Source organism: Lissotriton vulgaris, unplaced genomic scaffold, assembly GCF_964263255.1.
Source record: "Lissotriton vulgaris unplaced genomic scaffold, aLisVul1.2 SCAFFOLD_5167, whole genome shotgun sequence".
Lineage (NCBI taxonomy): Eukaryota > Metazoa > Chordata > Amphibia > Caudata > Salamandridae > Lissotriton > Lissotriton vulgaris.
This window is the reverse complement of record NW_028250682.1, coordinates 46,326-64,667: the sequence shown is the minus strand read 5'-3', so window position 1 is coordinate 64,667 and position 18,342 is coordinate 46,326. Positions and strand designations below refer to the sequence as shown.

Below are 18,342 nucleotides of genomic sequence, written 5' to 3'. Positions count from 1 at the left end.
TGGAAGCTGCAGCTGCCGCTGTAGCCCTCAAACAACTAGGCAATGCTCTAGCTACCGGATCTAATGTTGATGAGAAATACGCTAGTGCGTTGTTTATCACCAAACTTCTGTGTCAAGACACTCAACGCGCAACCTTCTCTTTCGTGAACGTAGAGCGTGAATGGCTTACTGTAATCAGGTGTGCCCAATACAGGAGCTGAACACAAAGCTTTTCGTAATTCAGCAAAACTCTTTTGACATTCATCAGACCATGGCACCGGACTCGGAACATTTTTCCCAGTCAAAGCTACCAATGGCTTTGCTAAAAGTGAAAAATTTGGGATCCATTGCCTACAGTAAGAGGTAATACCTAGAAAGGCACGTACTTCCCTCTGTGTGCGTGGAACACTCATCTGCGTAATTGCTTTTATTCTTTCTGGGGTCAACTTCCTTCCCTCCTTTGACAAGAGATGACCTAAGTAGGTTACTTCTTGGCAGCAATATTGCATTTTGGAAGGTGACACCTTATGATTCAAATTAGACAAATGATGCAATAGTGAAATTGTAGCTGCCTTGCAAGTTTCCTTGTCATCGGCAGCCACCAAAAGATCATCTACGTACTGTACTAGGGCAGAACCTGGAGGAAGGACAAAAGAATCTAACTGGCTTTTTAAAGCTTGACTGTAAATAGATGGACTTTCACAGTAGCCTTGTGGAGCGCGTTTAAATCTGAAACTGCGACCTCCTAAACAGAAGCCAAAAATATCTCTGCTTTCCTCGGCTATCGGAATGCTGAAAAAGGCATTCTTCAAGTCGATGACTGAGAACCAATTGGCTGTAGCGGGAATCAATGTTAGCAAGGCAGTAATGTCTGGCACTACAGGAAACTGCGGAATTACAATCTTATTAACTTCTCTAAGGTCTATGACAAACCTATAGACTGGAGGCTTTGTAGGATCTGTTCGTTTCAAAATCGGCAATACAGGACTATTACAAACATTTCCTCGCGTTTCTTCAACCACACCTTTTTTAATCAAATCTTGCACAATCAATAAGAGTGCACGCTCACCTTCATTCGATATTTTATATTGAGGAATTCTTGGAAATTTCACATTTGCTTTCAAAGTTACTACATACGGTGGAATTTCTAGGAGACCTACATCATTAGGACCAGTCGCCCAAAGAGAATCAGGGAGTGAACGTAGCTCCGGCGGGAGTTTGTCCATTGACAAGTACATCGGAGAGGTGAGTCTTTTACCCAAAGTAAGCTGTACTCCTTCCGGAGAACAGTACACTGTCGCATATAGTCGTTTTAACAAATCTAAACCAAGCAGATTTTCATTACAACCTGTCGTCAAAATCAGGGGTGCTTTCAATTGGCACGGTCCAACAGAAATAGACAAAGGACCAGATATCGGGTTGTACACAGGGGCGCCTGAAAAACCTACGGAAACATTTGTTGAGCCAGACAAAGGTGCGCCAGGGAGTTTCGCATGCATGATAGAACTTTTTGCGGCACCAGTATCCAACAGAAACGGTTCGACTACACCTGATGTTGCTACTGCGACATAAGGCCCACTCTGATCCACTGGAACTGATACTACTCCCTCTCTCTGTCCATGGCTGTCCTAGTACCCATTTTGTTGAAATCCCTCTTCAACTTCACAATAATCCTCAACAAGATATTGCTGAGATCTATTCTGTTGAGCTGACTGTACATTTTGTTGATCAAAGTGATTAGAAGGACGATCATTCGTTTGTGGAGGCATAGCACCTCGTCCCCGACCTCTAGAATTCTGTGCAAAACCACCACGACCTCTCTGAGCTGCTGCCGCATTATTTTGCGCTAAGATCTGACAATCATTTTTATAGTGACCCTCTTTCTTACAGTACGCACACTGATTCCACTGGTATTGAGGCCTGGTCGAATTATAATCTGTCTTTTGATACGAATTCTGTTGCATATTAGTCTGATTCGTGCGAGGCGGATACGCCTGCTGTAAAAGAACTTTAGTCTTTAAATCTTTCGTTTTCTTCTCTGATTTCTCCTTTTCCTCTTTATCCCTATTTTCATAGTACTGTGCAGTCGCAAGTATTTGCGCTGTCGTAGATACAGCCCACGCACTTTCTGAGTCTTTCAATTTATTGCATAATTCGGGTAACAAATTATGCACAAATTTATCGACAAACAATCTCTGTCCTCCTTCAGTGCTCATATCCTGACCACTATGGTCTACAAAAGTCTCTTCGAACCTCGTGAAGAAGTCGGAGACACTTTCGTCTTTCTTCTGCTTGCATGCGGATAATTTATCCCAATTAACACGCAATGCTGGCATCAGAGTCTTCATTAAATCTATTATTCTGCCTGGAAGATTAGCAATTAGGGGTTCGGGTTTCGCACCACCTGTTTGTTGAGCATCTGCTGCAGTGATAGCTGCCCAATCACCACCTAAAGCAGCCTGATGATCCTCTCTACGAATTTTAGCCCACACTGGTTGTGGAACTACATTACCAAACAACATATCAATGTCGGCTAAGTTCATTATACAAGCCTCAACTGTCTGTGTCAATTCCTTGTAATATCCGGCTGGATTCTTACGTGGATCTGGCAAGGCCTGTTTCACTGCTAACACTTCTGCTCGCTTCCACGGAATATGTATCCATACTCTTTGGAACTGTGCTGGAGCAGCTGCAATACCCGCATTATCATCACGTTGTACTGCCTCGCGCCAAATTGGAGGAACTTCCCTCATAGGATATTGGCGACTTGGCTTCATTCTACCTTTCTCTAAATCTCTCGGGGAACGAAGAGATGGATCATTCCTAAAACTCAAAATGAGTTCCATCGCTTCCTTTATATTATCGCCCACTATCATTCCAGCAGCAAACTCTTTTTGAATTTTAATTAAATCTTCCAAATCTGATTCGACATCGTCTTCTTCTATTTCCTCACGCAACAACGAGCACATCTCGTCGAAGACGTATCGCTGCGTTGGCTCTCCCCATTGCATAAATATCTCTAACACATCTTTCGTACTATATCTTCTAACTTTTGTAATCCATCTGAGAGCTGTGGAGTCTAAAACTCCCCGTTCCTCAGTACTTGGAAGCTGACTCCGTCTCTGAACAGAGTCAGGAGTAGGAGTCTTAATCAAGGTTTTATATATAGGCGACAGCATATTAGTAACAGAATCAGTAATTCTTCGACGAACAGAAAGTGGAGTTAGTACACTCGCAGACATAGAGAACGCAGTAGAGGTAGGAATAGATGACGAAACAGTAGGAGTATCGAGGAAAATAGTTTGAGGACCAATAGGTACAGTGGTAGGTATAGGAGCGGGCAGTGCGGGAAGAGGAGGAGCTGTAGGAACATTTACATTCACCACAGGAGGTATAGGAACTTGATTCTGAGGGATAGGAGCAGGAGCACCAGGTTGTCCAGCAACCGGCAATTGAACATTCGGGACGAGTGGAGTCGTAGCACCTTGTGCATACGGTGGAGGCGACCGTAACAGATAAGATAGCAGAGGATCGTTTTCGGAATCCTCCAGTATCTTAGCCATTTTCGATGGCAAGGCAGGATAGCACTTGTCAATCGCTAAGTTATGCTCTCTAATGGCTACATCTATGGCTTTCTCACACTCGTCAGCCTGCAACTGCTTAGTCGCTTGCTCTAGAGTTAACTCTTCTTGTTCTTTCTGCTCTTTCTTCAACCTTCTCATTTCTCTCTGTTTGGATTCTTTCCGCCAATAACGAAAGGAATCAAACATTGCCGGCCGGGCTTTCTTTCTAAACAATTTCGCTTCTAAATTGTCGAGAATCTCTTGTTCAAAACTACCATGCAGTGGCCAACTAAGGACACCATCCTTCTTACAATAGCGGACCCATATCTCATTATAAGTTATAGGACCCACACCATACTTACAATATAGGTCATATAGGGGAGTCCCAATCGGAGGAACCAGACAGGAATCCTCTAATTGTGAGTCACTGTTGCAACTAAAACAAGACAACATTTTCCGACTTACCATTCTCAGTCCGGAACACAAAACAAACAAACACGGAACAAATTGTGCACTTGAACCAAGAACTTAGGCCTACCAAAAACGAACTGATGTATCGATACCCAAAACTGAACCAAATAGATTATCGTAACCAGAACAACTAGTGATAATCTTACGAAACCAAACCAAACCAAGAACCGATCAAGGATTTTTAACAATCCTCACAAAAGTAACCAGCTAGCTATCACTAAATACTTAACTGAGTCACTGAAGACGTCACCAAGGAGAAACCCGTCACGTTTCGCTGTACTAAGGACTGCACCACTTCGGGTCCAAGACAGGGCGACGGTCAAGGCAACGGCCCACTGCAGCCGTCCTGAACGGGAACCCTCGTGGAAGAGAACTTCAGGGCCACTTTTGCGATATGCCGGGATCGATGAAGTGGGGCGCCTCCCTCAGGAATCTTCACACGAAGCTTCTCGAACTCTTCAGGCTTTTGGACCGGTACCGAATGACGTCGCCCCATGTTGGGCGCCAATTGGAGTTCTGGACTTTTTGGTTCCGTCCAGAGGTGTCAGGGTACAACACCCAAAGACCCCGGAGTCCCACCTGCCTTGGTGCACAAATGAACAGAAACACGGGCTTCTCGATGGTGGCGTCAAAGACCAAAGGTTTATTACTGCAGGGACACAGAAGTCACAGAATCTACACACGGGCAGAATCTAGGAGACTGTTCGATTTGTACATTGAGGGTTGCTCCTTATATACCAAAAATTGTGCTCTAGGCAAATATTTCACATGTCGGTACATTCCCAAACCTTTTGTGTCTCTAAACAATAAATATTTGGCGTTACACAGGAACTGTCGATAATATCTGATACCAAACATCACGAAGAGGGGTTCCCACCAGTCCATCACAATCCCTTGTCAATATTGCATTCAAGACCCGGACCGCCTCATCGTAAAGTTCGTTACCTCCCCCTAATAAAGGCCCAGAAGGAAAAGGAGCAGAGCCAGGTGCAGAAGATAGAAAACGGGATAAGAGATGTTTGTGGGTTGTAAATGGGCAAGGCTACCGGCTTCGGCCGCCTAATCATGATCAGGTACAATGGACAGGAAAACCAGTTCAGGTGGGCTGGCCTCGGGCAGAGGAGGCAGCCTTTGTCGAGTCATGCAGCTTCAGCGTGATCTGGTTTAAGGTGCACGTGTCATGTAAGAGGTGAATCTCCGGCTAAGGCTACGTGTCTTTAATCAAAGTGAAGTGAATGAAATGATCAGAGGCTATTGCATATGTGAGGGCAAGGAACCACAAAAATGGCGGCCACGATCTAAGATGGATGCCGTGTGTATATCAGAAATGTGTCAGTGGAAGGAGTGCTCTTGCTCGTAGCGTAGCGAAAACACTAGGATATACTAAATGGATCATTTGCGGTTCACTGATACCAATATTATGTATTTCCGACAAACTTGAAAACACGGGTTCAAGCCGTCACGGAACCGTCACGGAACCTCAGGGCGGGCGGGCGGGTGCTCCTGGGACAGGTAGTCCTGCGCCTCCGCCTGCTCGCAGCCCTGCACGGATGATTCCCAGTTAACCCCTCCGGTTCCAAAGTGCTTTTGTGGTTGCTTCCACGAAGCGGGACCCGCACAGCGGGTACCGCGAGTTGTTGCAGAAAAGCGAGGGAGGTATGGGACAGTTCTGCTTCTATCAGCGAGCTGTTCTATGATGAGTAAGTCACAAGAAATCCCGCCGATGGTCTGTTACAGCTGCCTTTACATCACAGCCAGTGGGGGCGTAGCCTGCAGGGAGAGCTGCCCAGGTGGATTGAATGAGGGCGGGCGGGCGCTCCTGGGACAGGTAGTCCTGCGCCTCCGCCTCCGCCTGCTCGCAGCCCTGCACGGATGATTCCCAGTTAACCCCTCCGGTTCCAAAGTGCTTTTGTGGTTGCTTCCACGAAGCGGGACCCGCGCAGCGGGTACCGCGAGTTGTTGCAGAAAAGCAAAACAGCCCCATCCAAGGACACTCCAGTCCCCAAACCTGCTCTAAAAGATAAACAAACAGTTGCCCTGCCTGCTGTGAAGCTGGTGCCTGCAAAGAGTCAGCAGAAACAGCTCTCTGAAGCAGATTTACCCACAACCTCAACTCCCACCCACATACCTGCGAAGGGGGACAGAAGGGCAATGTGGGGGGTTCGCCTGGTGAACAGGGGATGGTGGAAAGGGCAAGGACAGGCCAAGCGTACCACCAGATCCAGCAAATCCCCACAGGGAGGGCCACCACCTGCACCTGATGCACATTTGGTGGAGACTGAGGCTGTTGTGTCCCCCCACTTCTACCAAGACAATATTTGGCTTTCGAATCCCCAAGAAGTGGAGAGGCAGCCCTCCACAATCCCCTTCACACACTGTGTCTCACAGCAGCATGTCTCTGCCTCCCTGTGCCACCATGCCACCCCGTCCAAACAACCCCCTGGCTCCCAAAGCCAATGATGCCTCTACCTCAGCTGGTCCTCACTCTCCCAGGTCCAGTCCTCCGACGGTCCCCAAGAAAAAGCCACCTCCCAGTAGCTGGGGCATAGCTCCTTTGGATTGGAGCCCTCGGAGAGAGATTGAGGTTCAGCCCCTCCCCCCACAAGGGCTATGCACACACAATAACGTTGTTAGCACGTTCGTTTCTCTGCCCATAACTGAAATCTCAACCCCAAAAGAGGATTAAAGACAACTTTTACAGTGGCCACTACAATTGTGAATTTGCACCATAATGGCATGAAGTGGCCATCAAAACAAACAAACTAATCTTTATCAGACTCTACTACTGCCACAACAGCGTGACCGAGGTACTGTACCTTTTCTCAACTAACTTCATCTTTTTGTCCCTAGTCCACATATGCTTAAGTAAGTCAGTGGTTCATGTTATTTATTTTCTTTCTTTTCTTCTCGTTTTGTTTTCTCAAAATGGCTGCATGAGTTTTTCACCTACTCCAAAATGGTTGGTTACAAAAAAGGGCAAGGGGCCTCCCCCACCCACCCACTGGACACTTCTAAATGGGTCTTTACAACTCTTCTCGCTAGGTCTATTTTCATTGCAACAGAAATAGAAATCTAGTTGGTTGGACAGCGAAATAGGACTTCTCTAGCTGCCCCTCATCTCCCTATCAGTTTGATGGTCAGTAATACAGGAAGACCCCGACTAAGGTGTTGACCATCTTAGACTGCCTTAACCATAGTGTTCCAGCCCTGATTTACCTTAGCCTCAGCCAGCTACCAGCAGTTCCTCTACCCCACCTCATGTCAGACTTTCGGACACACTTTCAATACACACTCGGACGCCCTCCCAAACACGCCTACTCGCTGGGCATATTACGAAACCCACAGGCACACATACCTACCTCAGCACATAATAATTTAGTCACAGCCTTAGTTACTAATTTTCACCCTCCCCTGCCCTCCCTCCTTCTCATACCTCAGAAAAAAAAGAAAAAAAGTCCTCTCTCGCCTACTCACCCAACTCGCATACTCCTAATACAGCTCTCCACTGTTCCCTCTTGACTCCCATACACCCATGCTCAGACTCCTACTTCTGCACATAATATATTAGTCATAGCAGGTTTTGTTAGTTTCTTCCTGCCATATAACTCCTGGCACATGACCCCTCGGATCACACCATGCCCTTACACACTATTACGCCTTCCCCACACATTCCTACACCCTACTCTTCAAGGCACAACATGGAACTCTCAGGCACACACACTTCCAACATGATTTATCCCCTAAACTCTCAAAAAAATCTGCCAAATGCTTCAAGCTAAATTTTTTTAAATCACACCTGGAAATTCCCTTTGCTGACCCCTATTTCTCTTTACACAACGGGATCACAACCACTGATACAATTTTCCACACCAAACGTAGAGCCCAATGGAGAAAAGCATTCCGAGCCTTACTCTCGATATCTTCCACTAGGAAATCCTCTCATGGTCTAGTGATCTCTATTGCACCAACCCAACTCTTCCAAGCGACTGCAACCATCACCATTTACAAGAACAGAATAATACTCATTCAATCCACGGACCGTAGTTTAAATCTACTGGATAACATCTTCCCCATTATTAACACCTTGGCTGCTAGGGGGTTTTCCCCTCCTGTGCTGCATATGCTTGAATACTATAGTTTCATGACAAGGTCAACTCGTCATAAGCACAGCGCAGGTAACACCCATGAAGAGTTGACCTTGTCATGAGCATGGAAGAGGTTAAAGAACAAGTGTCTAATCCCCTTACTTCTATCCAATCCACTTACACCCCAATACACAAGATGTCACACCTTCCACCCCCTCTGTCACCCACCTCCCCCCTCTTCCCCGGCTACCACAGATATCGTATCCATACGCCTCCTCCACCATAACTACCCCTCCCACCAACACACCTCCCCTCACTTCACGTAACCCTCACACTTGACCTCCATCCTGTATGACTGTACCAACATGTGCACCCCCTTCTGAATCTGAACCCCCTCCAGGTACGATCATAGCTCCCCCTCCTTTAGCTTCTCCCCCTCCATAACCATCTCTCCCCCTACCTCAGCCTTGCCTCACAATCACACCCCTAACTCGCACTCCCCCCTCTCTAGTAGGGTAACAAATCACGCACCTACAATAGTAATTGATCCCCCCTCCCGGTAAGATCATAGCCCCCCTCTAACATCACACCCCCCTTAATCTTCTCTCCCCTCTCATCATCCCTGATCCACAATATCGACCTTAACATGGACTCCCCCATGTCAGCCAACCCCTCACAGTTTACTTGTTAGCACATAACAGGACACCCCACCACCACCAACTCGATAACACACAAACCCAGCCTCAGAACACACACCGCTCCCAATCGCACCTCCCATACCCATTTACCTGCCAGCCACACTCATCCACATACGCAACACCACCTCCTATTCTACTCATTCCTGCACCAGACCTCACACCTAACCAGGTCACTGCGCATTCACCCACACCCATATCCCAGACACCTACCCCAGTCATAACTGCTCTAGACACCAGACTGGATGAGATAACGTCCGCACTTCACCAAATTAAAGAGGAACTACACGCTCTTAAAGAGGTGATTTCGATTCAACTAAGGTGCTCTAGATCCTCAGGAACCTTTTGATCAAGCAAGCTCCCTACTCATCGTCCACTCATCCCAAACATTCTCTACCCTGCTGGAAATCTATTCCATCCCGTAATTTTGCAACCTACCCTATGCGAAGCATCAACCCTTTTTCAGAGAATGACCTACGCTCTCATCTACACTCCTACGAACCCGCTCTTACAATCCCCATTAAGTATGGGCGAAATTTGCGAATTCGCGGAACGAAATCGAATTCGCAATCCGCAAAATCCGCGAATTTGTGCGAATTTGTGCGAATTTGTGGATTTTTGCATGTTCGCTGGTTTTTTTGCGTGTTCACGGGGTTTTTTGCGTGTTCGCGTGGCTTTTTGCGTGTTCGCGGGTCGCTTGCAGAGCGAAGTTACCCATGCGGTCGTGTATGGGCACAGCACCCTCTGGTTCACCACTGCCACCCTCTGGTTCATCACTGCCACCCTCTGGTTCACCACTGCCACCCTCTGGTTCACCCCTGCCACCCTTTGGTTCATCCCTGCCACCCTCTGGTTCACCACTGCCACCCTCTGGTTCAGCACTGCCACTCTCTGGTTCACCCCTGCCACCTTCTGGTTCAGCACTGTCACCTTCTGGTTCACCACTGCCACCCTCCGGTTCACGACTGCCACCCTCTGGTTCATCACAGCGCCTCTGGTTCACCACTGCCACCCTCTGGTTAACCACTGTCACCCTCTGGTTCAGCACTGCCAACCTCTGGTTCACCACTGCCACCCTCTGGTTCACCCCTGCCACCCTCTGGTTCACCACTGCCACCCTCTGGTTCATCACAGCACCCTCTGGTTCACCCCTGCCACCCTCTGGTACAGCACTGTCACCCTCTGGTTCACCACTGCCACCCTCTGGTTCACGACTGCCACCCTCTGGTTCATCACAGCCCCTCTGGTTCACCACTGCCACCCTCTGGTTAACCACTGTCACCCTCTGGTTCAGCACTGCCACCCTCTGGTTCACCACTGCCACCCTCTACTTCACCCATGCCACCCTCTGGTTCACCACTGCCACCCTCTGGTTCACCCCTGCCACCATCTGGTTCATCACTGCCACCCTCTGGTTCACCCCTGCCACCCTCTGGTTCAGCACTGCCACCCTCTGGTTCAGCACTGTCACCCTCTGGTTCACCACTCCCACCCTCTACCGAGACCTTTTGTGACGCAGCGGCAGAACAAAAGATGCGCCATGGTGCTGGGTATTAACAACGTGACGCATCTGAGAGAAATCTGCCCCTATACATTTAGCCAACGAGGGAGCACTTACTGATTAGACAGTAGAAAGTACTCCAGTTGAGTAGAGGTATTGCACAAAAAGGTGGCATCTTCGTGGACAAACACGCAGGGCGGGATTCATTCTGCCCCCTTTTTTGTGCCCTTCTGCCCTCTGTTAGACCCGTTTTTCCCTTGTTTTTCTGCCCTTCTGCCCTCTGTTAGACTCGTTTTTCCCTTGTTTTTCTGCCCTTCTGCCTTCTGTTAGACTCGTTTTTTGTGCCCTTCTGCCCTCTGTTAGACTCGTTTTTGTGCCTTTCTGCCCCATTAGACTAGTTTTTTATGCCCTTCTGCCCTCTGTTAGACTCGTTTTTTCCTTGTTTTTCTGCCCTTCTGTCCTCTGTTAGACTGTTTTTTTGTGCCATTCTGCCCTCTGTTAGACTCGTTTTTCCCTTGTTTTTCTGCCCTTCTGCCCTTTGTTAGACTGCTTTTTGTGCCTTTCTGCCCTCTGCATCACCACATCATCACTCAGCGCTACCCCAGCATCACTCAGCACCACCACAGCACCACTCAGCATCACCACAGCACCACTCAGCACCACCACAGCACCACTCAACGCCACCCCGGCATCAATCTGCGCAACCATTCAACAACAACTGGTTCAAATATGTTCTCTCAATGTTTCAAACTTTATTACAAATGTCACAAAAAGATGTTAATATTTCACTTCTGTTCTTGGATTTTCGTCACAATAAAATACACTGAACATAATCTTCACAAAAGTTATTTACAAAAGTTTAAGCTATTGCCATTATAAATTAAAATCACTTTTATTTAAGTATTAATTATTTAAAAAAAATTAAAAGCAATTGTAATATCAATACAGCTAAGTCACGTAAATACAAAACATGTTGCATTACAAATGCTATAGGTGTCACATTTGCGAAAGTTATAACTATTGGCATTGTAAATGACAAAGGTATTAATTTAGCTATTTTCAAAACCAACACATAAATGAAAAAATTTGTCATTTACAAGACCAATAGCTCAAACTTCCCTAATGCGAGACCTATTGCATTGCAAATGCTTGTTTTTATATCTGTCAGTGCTTCCTGTTGAGGTTTAATTTTCGTGACAGGCGCCTCATTGCCTACTTGTAACTATTCTCTGACCCTGCTTCAAGGGTCAGAGCAGGGTCAGAGAATAGTTGCAAGTAGGGAACGAGGCGCCAGGAAGCACTTACAGGCTTACAGCAGCAGGTGCCCAAGTTGAAGTTAATTTCTTTGTAACCCTTTTGTAAAAGGTTACAAAAAATTAGCTTCAACTTTTGCACCTGCTGCTGTAACCCTGTAAGTGCTTGGCTGAAAATTCATCCCCGCTGATTAGCGGATTTTACTGCGATTTTGCGAGATTCACGGATCGCGAAATCGCGGAAAATCCGCAAATTCCACGAGCGGAACGAATTTTCAGCCCATGCTTAATCCCCATATCTTCCGCACACATGCCCATCCCTACTATCCCCCCCAACCCTCACAGGTCCTCCACATACAACAATAGAGGAATCATTTACAATAATCTTAGAAGAGTCACACTCATTCAGGATCCCACCTCTTCCCCATCACACCCCGTCTTAAATGCACACTCCTGAATTGTAGATTGGCCCCTAGACACGCAGCTGACATAGCTGACCTCATTATCGAACAGGGCTTGGACCTTATAATGCTAACCTAAACCTGGCTAACAAAATCTTACTCACCACTCATCGACATTCTAGTCCCTCCTAATTACGACATCATCAGATTGAACAGGAGTGGTAAGACAGGGGGTGGAATCACATGTATACATCGTAGCAACATCTCCGTAAACAGAGTCATATCCCCAGTATTCCCCTCCTGTGAATACATATGCCTCGACATTAACAGCAACGGCAATCCACTATGCTCTTTACACATCATCTATCATCCACCTGGCGACAACCTCACCTTCACCGAACACATCATGGATATGGTCACATTGAACTCCGGACGTAAAAACACCCAAATATTCCTTGGCGATTTCAATCTCCATTGGGATGACCAAAGCAACTCAGTGGTCACTAGTCTCAAAAACGTCCTCGACGATCTAAACCTCACTCAAATTTGCAACAGCCCAGCTCACAATAAAGGCTCAGTCTTGGATTTAATAATCTCCAAAGGTTATTCCATTCAGCTTTACTCGATCCAACCCTGTGTTTGGTCTGACCATCATATCATCACCTTTTTTATTAATGAATCAGTGAAACTTAATTTGGTTCAATCCACAAAACCAAAGGTTTGGAAAAGAGACCTGAAAAAACTCAACCCTACCACATTACCCTCCTCCTGTTACAATCTTCTTCTGCCCCCTGCCAGCTCCTCCAATGTACATGATCTCACCAAGCACTACCTCAACTCTATGACCTTGATAGTTAATGAGGTTGTTCCCCTTCAACTAAAGAGAGTCTCCTCGAAAGTCTCAAAACCCTGGTACAATGGTCTACTTAACAAAGAAAGATGCTCTCTGAGAACCTCAGAATGTAATTGGAGATCAGTCCCATACGCTAAGCACCTCAAAATTCTAAGGAACAAAAGAAATGCATACTACAGAAAGATCAAACACACAAAAGCAGACTTCTTCATCCTCCAACTAGACCAAGCAAGAAACTGGCCAAAAAAACTGTTTGAGTTAATCAAAACACAATCTAAAGATGAACCACAATGATTACAAGACACAGATTGTCCACCAACTTGTGAAGAATTCTCCACCTTCTTTAATCCAAAGACTGATAACATCAAGAAAGATCTCCTCAATGACCTAAGCTTACACGCTAATCACCACATCACTACTTCCCCCCTTATCCCAACTTCGGCACCCCAAACCCCTGCAAAGTTTGACCTAAAAAAACAACGCTTCATGGTCTTCCTTTGAAACTTACACTAAAGAAGCTATAGGCAAGATGCTCAGTACCCTAAAGCCAGCCAATCACCTCACTGATCCTCTCCCCGCAAACGCTGTCAAAGACTTAACCCCATTGCTTCTGCCTCTCTGGACCAAAATCATTAACAGTTAACTTCAACACGGTTGCATCCCGGACACCCTTAAAGTGGGACAGGTTTCACCCATCCTAAAGAAACCCACAGCTGACCCTACAGACCTAAACAACTATCGCCCTATTTCCAATATTTCTACCTTGGCCATTGGGAAAATGTGCTCACCATCAATTGACAAAACACATTGATCATTTCGACCTGCTTAACAAACACCAATCAAGCTTCCGAGCAGGCCACAGCACGGAATCAGCTATGACATACATAATTGATGATCCTCTACAAATACTTGATCAGAATGATACTTGCCTACTCATCCTATTAGACCTCTCCTCAGCCTTTGATAAGATCAAACATGGGAACTTGTTAGAAATATTGAATCACAAAATGGGTCTATCAGTGCTTAACTGGTTTACCTCCTTTCTTCAAAACCGGACGCAAAAATTCAAGGTCAACAACTCCCTGTCCAAACCTGTTCCAGTAACGTTAGGAGTCCCGCAAGGGTCCTCGTTATCCCCGACACTGTTTAATCTATTTATGGAATCACTCACCGAACTGCTGTAAGTGTCTAGCATGCAATATTACATGTATGCAGACAATACCCAACTATACCTTAAGATAAACACCCCTGAAGACATTAAACTGCTTAACACAACACTTGGGAACACCCAGACTTGGTTGGCAGAGAAGGATCTTAGATTGACACTTTAAAAACTGAATTCCTCCTTATAGCCCCACCCGTCAAAGTCTCCACCATACGTGATTGTTTCCAACATTTTACTGCATTCAACGTTCAACCAACCATTGTGGACTCAGCAAAATCATTAGGTATAACCCTTGACTGCAACCTCAATATGCAGAAACACATTAGCAATGCAACAAAGGTAGAAAACTTCCAGATAAATACTTTGAGGAAGCTGAAACCCTTCTTGCCCGCTAATGACTTCAAGATGTTAATATTAAGATGGCAGTTCAAGCTCTACTTATCCCTTTGGTGGATTATGGAAGTGTCGCTCTCTGTGGCCTCCCTAAAGCGTCATCAGCACCCCTAAGAACCTCCATTAATGCTGCAGCGAGACTCATCACTGGCTCGAAAAGAAGATCCCACATCTCCCCAGGCTTAAAATCTTTGAACTGGCTACCATTTGAAGCCAGAATTCACATAAAAAGTGCGCGCATGACGCATAAGGCGCAATGCTCCCAGATACCTCACACAGAAACTGACAATCTCTGGTGGCCCTAGATCCACAAGAAGTGCAGAAAACCTTCAACTGAAACCACAACGATTCAACAAGAAAAAAACATATAAACGATCCTTCTCAAGGATGGCGCCTAGGATTTGGAATGCACTACCTCCTGAAATCAGACTTATTTCCTCCACTGCTTCTTTCAAGGAGGAGGTAAAATTGCTTTTCATGGCAAAATTCACATGATCATAGACTAATGAATCTCTGAGGAACTCTCTCACACCTTCCCCTGAATTCCTTTTTGACAAGGGTTAACTAGACCACCTAGGCACCATAGTTGCCATTGCCTTAACTCTTTGGTTCTTCATTGTCGTGCACTTTTTGCTCTACGTTGCACAAGATGTTTTGTCTTCCTGATCAGTCTGCTTTATTTGCTGTATTTGTAACCTTTTTGTTGTATATATAACCTCTTTGTTTGTAAAGAGCTCTGATATACGCAAGGGTCTTGTTTGCGCTCTATAAAACTTTCAAAATAAATATGTGAATAAATAAATCCCTAGAGCTGTGGTGATTCCCATGGCAGTGTACGGTGTTACCCATTCCCTGTGCAGGTTCTCATGCACACATGTACATACTTTGAACTATGGACTTGCCAATGCCTTTGCTGTTTGTCACTTTGGAAGCCCATTCCCTATGCAGTTTCTTATGCACACATGTACATACTTTGAACTGTGGATGACCAAGGGTCTTGCTGTTTGTCACTTTGGATGCCCATTCCCTATGCAGTTTCTTATGCACATATGTACATACTTTGAGCTATGGACTGGCCAATGGCCTTGCTGTTTGTCACTTTGGATGCCCATTCCCTGTGCAGGTTCTCATGCACACAGGCACATACTTTAAACTATGGACTTACCAATGGCCTTGCTGTTTGTCAGTTTGGATTCCCATTCCCTCTGGAGGTTCTCATGCAAACATGTACATACTTTGCACTATGGACTGGCCAGTGGACTTGCTGTTTTCTACTTTTAACGCTTATCTTGGGCATATGTAAAAAAGACAGTTACTCCTTTTGATGGCGGCGGATTCCCAGTGAAGGGGTGCCGCACAGCCACAGGGCCGAGGCAGAACGAGGCCACTCTGCTGCCCTGAGAATGCAGACTACGGCAGCGGGAAACGCGTTCCGGTGGCTATACAGGGCGCAGGGTGACCTCGTCCGGTCTGCGAGGGCCCACCGCGCCCTCACCGCGGACTCTGCGAGGCATCCTTTGGTGTCCCCTTCTGACTCTTGTAATTTTTAAAAGACGCTGCTTCATTTACTTCTGCCACTATGGCCAGCAGCAGCGTTTCGAAGGCCGAGTTCATCGTCGGCGGGAAGTACAAGTTAGTGCGGAAGATCGGCTCTGGCTCTTTTGGTGACATTTACCTAGCCATCAACATTACGAATGGTGAGGAGGTCGCTGTGAAGCTGGAATCCCAGAAAGCTCGCCACCCACAGTTGCTGTATGAAAGCAAACTATACAAGATCCTGCAGGGAGGGGTCGGCATGCCTCATATACGGTGGTATGGCCAAGAGAAAGACTACAATGTTCTCGTAATGGATATGCTCGGCCCAAGCCTCGAGGACCTGTTTAACTTTTGTTCCCGGAGGTTCACAATGAAAACTGTCCTTATGTTAGCTGACCAGATGATCAGCAGAATTGAATATGTGCATACAAAGAATTTTGTACACAGAGACATACAACCAGATAACTTCCTAATGGGTATTGGGCGTCTTTGTAATAAGTTATCCCTCATCAACTTTGGTCTGCACAAAAAATACAGAGACAACAGGACGAGGCAACACATACCTTACCGAGAAGGCAAAAACCTCACTGGCACTGCCCAATATGCCAGCATCAACGCACATCTTGGCATCGAACAGAGCCGGCGAGACGACATGGAGTCACTGGTATATGTCAACAGAACCAGCCTACCTTGGTAAGGATTGAAGGCTGTAACAAAGAAACAAAAATATGAAAAGATTAGTGAAAAGAAGATGTCTACTCCTGTTGAGGTTTTATGCAAGGGATTTCCTGCAGAGTTTGCTATGTACCTGAATTACTGTCAGGGTTAAGATTTGAGGAGGCTCCAGACTACATGTACCTCCGGCAACTATTTTGTATTTTATTCAGAACTCGGAATCCCCAGTAGGACTACACTTTTGACTGGACAATGTTGAAGCAGAAGGCAGCACAGCAGGCCGCATCTTCCTGTGGGCAGGGCCAGCCAGCCCAAACTCCCACAGGGTTCTGATCACATAAGGAACCAATAAAGCAGAGAATATTGGAGAAGGACTCGTTCACTCCCCAAACCTAGAAATGTTAGTTCATATGTACACTTGCCAGTTGTTATGGACAACCATTACTTGGTGTAAAGAAGTTAATTGCGATATAAACTGTCTGGAAGTGGTGCCCGGTGATGCCATGCCCCAACTTGTAGCTGCTGTTAATAATTGTGAATATTACTGAGATAGTGAAACATGGTGTCCAGTTTTCTATTACATTTTTCTTTTTTCAAATGAAAAAAGTTACTAAAGGGTTGACACAGTGGTGGAGAAAATTGTGCATTTGCCAATTTTTTTGTTAACCTTTTGAACTATACACTGCTTAAGAAACGTCATTATTTTGGAGGAATGGCATGAACAGTCTTCAGCAACAGTTGGTAAGGCTCAGTTATACTCGTTTTTTGTTTACCCCCAATGTTTTTTTTTTCTTTTTGCAGAGTACACTTAAAACATTCTTAACGAGGTTGGCTTCTTTGTCACATACAGTAGCCAGCTGGTATAGTTAGCAACCAAAGATTCCAGTTTTTAAGGCGTACGAAGAAACATTGGCTACTTTTCTGTGTTCAGAAATGCCAGCCTTGACAGTAAAGACTTGAGAGAAACAGACTACTGGACTATTTAGGACTGCATTAACGCTATAATGTTCTTGATATGGAAGAAAAATATATAACTCTTGTCTCAAATTCTAGTTAACACCTTACAACTGAACCTTATATGTAAGTTGCTTGGATATGTAGGCACTGTACACATCTATGATCTATGATTTTTGTTTTACTTTCATTTGTTTACAAGTTCATTAAAAGCTAGACACCTGTTTCTGTAAGTAAATTTATGCCTTGTCAATTTCACTTTGACAAATCTCTACCCTCTTAAACTTTCTCAAGGCCACTTGAAACCTTTTTACTTTGCAAACTATTTTCATTTAATGCCCATTTTACCTTCATTTTTTTATTTGAATAAATGTTTGTATGTTTTCTTGGGGAATGGCTTATTTGGCTTAATTTCTTCCCCATTACGTTTCTTTCCTTCAGGTGTAGTAAATCTTTCAGCGGGTATTTCCCCATTCTCTCGCCTTGTGGGTAGTTCATACGGATAACACCATTGTCTGAGGTACTGGCTGAATAGATTTGCCAGTTTTCATAATAATGGATTTGTTGAAAGGTTTTCAAAGAGGCCAGCCTACCCAGTTCTGATGTGCAGAATATTTGCTACGTGGTTAGTCTTACTTGACAATGTTTGCACCAAAATTGTCCAAGGCTGAGTGCATTAGCTACTCTAGCACAGCTGAAAGCAAAACCGTTTTATTGCCGGTCATTCTTTAACAATGTAATGTATTCCTTTTTAGCATGTCAGAATAAAATTTGTCATTTGTCAGTTACTCCTGTTGTCTGCTTTGTCTATGTCATTG

General features: G+C 45.5%; 1 pseudogene; it reads left to right on the top strand.

Annotated features, from left to right (window-relative positions):
- Positions 1 to 15,938: 15,938 nt before the first annotated feature.
- On the top strand, positions 15,939 to 17,671 carry LOC147663166 (casein kinase I pseudogene; annotated as a pseudogene).
- The last annotated feature ends 671 nt before the right edge of the window (positions 17,672 to 18,342 follow it).